The following is a 3,412-nucleotide window of genomic DNA, read 5'->3' on the forward strand; positions in this document are numbered from 1 at the left end:
AGCAAGCCATTAGTGATTAGCCTCGATTACCCAGTGAGTGGGTAGATCAAAGCAATCCAGTGCTTAGCCTCAATATCCACGCGGATTAAAATACGTATTTTAATTGGCCTGGATTCGAGGGCTATCCAGTGCTCTGTATTATGCATGGCATGTTGCATCACTACCATAGCAACCATACATAAGGCCACTCCAAGTGATACTCTGGTTTCTGGTCCACCTCCCGCATCAGATTTTATTCTTGGATTTCTATCTCATTATTTCTACTACGCATGCGCAGAATGGTCCATGTGGTACAAAATAGTGTGATAATGATAAATTATTCATTTGCAAAATAATGAGATTCATAAGGTGAAATTGATAATGACATAATGAGAAAAGCCGCCCGCCCGCATGCAATTAGAAAAACTTCAGGACCAGAAACCAGAGTGTCACTTGGAGCATAGATAGTAGAGGAAGGGGATTGTGAACGAGATCACGTGCGCTATAGATCATACATGAGAGCTGAGGTCTATCCGCGTTAGACCGCGAATTGACTAATTTTGAGCGGGCTAAAGACTTTTCAGAGTTTTACTCGGTTCTAAAGGTAAGAAACGACTATCTAAGAGCCTTAATGTCAGTAGTAATCTATACTAACAATATTTTGAGCGTTTTAAGTAATAAGATATACCTGTTGAGCTACAAGTTAGCTATGACTCACCATTTACCTGTTTTTAGCACTGTTTGGGGAGAATCTAGTTTCTGATACACTTTTAGAAGCTAGTAAGCATATTGGCTGTTTCCTTGACTTGAGCTTTAACAGGATAGCCCCTTTTTTTGATATATAAGCTTTTTGTTGTTCTCCAGTGTTGTGAAATAAGTCGAATGGGGTGCCTTCTTTGTGTGGGGTGTCCTGATCTGACCGTTCACAATTGAAAGTTTTAGTGTGCATTTTCTGATTCTTTTAGCTTTACTCTATGAGAATAGCTATTACATAGTAGCTGTACTAACTCGAAAGAATAATTTTGCCTCAATGAAAAAGTGTGAAAATGTCATGTTGCTCTTTTCCCACACAGGTGTGATTGTAAACAATGGGCATGGGAAGTCAGAAATTGCGTTTTTTCAGCGATAGAAAAGCAAGAAGCAGCAGACATCCCCCGTCTGCTCTCATCAGCCTTTACCTGAGTCGACCAGCAACTCTTGAATCTCTCCACTTCTTGGTTGCCAAGTCAGTGTTGAACTAATTGCCGTCAAGAACGTGCTCACCATTGTCAAGCTACCAAGAGTTGATGTCATCGTCACCTCGTGTGTTCAGTGCCAGCTCATTTGGAATTTGTCAGTACGTTCTGAATACACCCTTATACCCCCTCTCTCAACTCATCACTCCAGTTCTTTACCAGCGTGCTGTGCTATTTTGATTGAGATACATCGATTCCCTGAACTTTTGTGATGAAAATCCTGGCCTTAAATGTTTAATTAGATTTGTGAAAGCATCACTCTTCTACACTTATTATAGTTGATCAGGTAAGTTCTGTCAAAAAATTGTTCACGAACCGTTACCCAAACGCAGAAGACCGGACTCTGACAACACATTCTGACTCATATCATTCATAATGTACGTGTATCTTTACAATGTCATAGCTTGCGCTTGTCTGCAGTTCATAATAATGTTATATAGATGATGAGTTGTCATGGATATTATATATTGTATAATTGTAGCATGGACACATTTCCAGAGTAGAAAGAACCTACAAAAAAAAGAATTTCAAAACTAAAAGCTTGCATACACACATAGCTCAGAGTCCTACTTCCTTGATATGTCTTCACTAGCAGAAGGGCCCACAGAGGAGGCTGCAACCATACCCAGCAACACAGATCTATATACTTCCTGTCTACTTCCGGCCATTCTGCTAATGCTTCCGTCTAACACGGACAGTCCATGAAATTGAGTTCACGTGATCTCGTTCACAATCCCCTTCCTCTACTATCTATGCTTGGAGTGGCCTAATCATTGAGTCTTGACATACTGTACTACTCGCTGAAGAAGATAGAGACATCATCGTAGACCGACCAGGTGCGATTAATAAATTATAAGCTCACGTGTAGAACAATATTTAGCGGCATGCCCGTTTCTGGTTTCTACTCCATAGCACTACTATACTTGCAGGCAAAGCAGCGTTAGCTGCAGATCGAGCCCCACCCGTACCCAGTAGAACCATAGATACTGTACACTCCGTGGATGTGAAACACTTCCGCCCACTACCAAAAGTCCTGAAACACTCATTGCAACGGATGACACGGACCGAGTATCCGGAATTCCCTATAGTATACGGAACTACTGCATGGATACAATAATAACAGTAACTACGTGTGAGTGATCAGATAACTGAAGCTCCCAGTCCAAGTTCTTCCAGTGCTAACTGATTCTCTGCGCAGGGAGAGCCAAGAGAGATGTTCATGAATGAAAGTGGATGCAGAAATCATATTGGAACCTGATCTAGCTACATGTACACTGCTTACTTAATTTTGTGATGACATTGTATATATAGCACAGCATGTATGCACACAGAATATTATATAGGCAGGCATCCATGCACGGAGATAGACTTAGTAATAGACAACTAAATGGACAACTAAAACTGATTTAAAGTTGAAGGAGGATTCTTCTTCGTCTTATCGCTACTTGTGCTCGTACACTTGTTTGTTAGTCTTGCATCAGGGAATAATTATGCTCCTTTCCGCTTCCTTTGGTGATAGAGCATTACCTAAATTAAAAAAGTATGTTAGTAATAATAATTTACTCAGGCCGCTGTTGTACGATCATGTATGCATCATCATCATACAGTACATTTGTATGAGTAAACATGTTCACCACAAAAAGACACGCTTTCCTGAAATAACAAAACATTTACTGAGGGTCAAAATAGATTCTCCTGGTATAAGGACATCTATATTATTGAATGACCACATCATTTAAGTGATGGAGCTTTTTGTTGGCAAGATCGCCTAACCACAAGATAGGTACTGTTGAACACCTATTTTTGACCTATCATTCAGTTTGCTGCTAGCCTTATACATTTCCTTAAGTGCTGAACACATTCTCCCAGTACTTCACTTCATAGACTAACAGGAAAGCAAAGCGAAATGTTCCAACCATAAACCCAACCAAAGATCGCCTAACCACAAACTTGTCACCTAGTAAGTTACAGACAAAAATGAGCTCCAAAAGGCTATCCACTAATAATGTAGGCTCAATATACATGCTCTATGATAGACTTACCTCCCACCTACGAGTACAGCAAGCCTTCTCCTCAACTGAAGCCACAAGTGCGCAGCTGTGCAAGAAAAACAACACTAAAAGTGTCCATTTCTGCAGCTGGGTGCCGTTGCATTGAGTGAACATGAATACTCCGTAATCTACCCGTATACTACCTAC

The 3,412-nt window shown here is 40.6% G+C and overlaps 1 long non-coding RNA gene across 1 annotated transcript; it reads left to right on the plus strand.

The window, feature by feature from the left end:
- The first annotated feature begins 435 nt into the window (after positions 1-435).
- On the plus strand, positions 436-1,694 carry LOC135350979 (uncharacterized). The gene is made up of 2 exons (XR_010399349.1): positions 436-583; positions 1,053-1,694. It is a non-coding gene; the product is annotated as an uncharacterized LOC135350979 (long non-coding RNA).
- Positions 1,695-3,412: the final 1,718 nt, after the last annotated feature.

The sequence above is a fragment of the Halichondria panicea genome, chromosome 17 (genome assembly GCF_963675165.1).
Source record: "Halichondria panicea chromosome 17, odHalPani1.1, whole genome shotgun sequence".
Classification (NCBI taxonomy): Eukaryota; Metazoa; Porifera; class Demospongiae; order Suberitida; family Halichondriidae; genus Halichondria; species Halichondria panicea.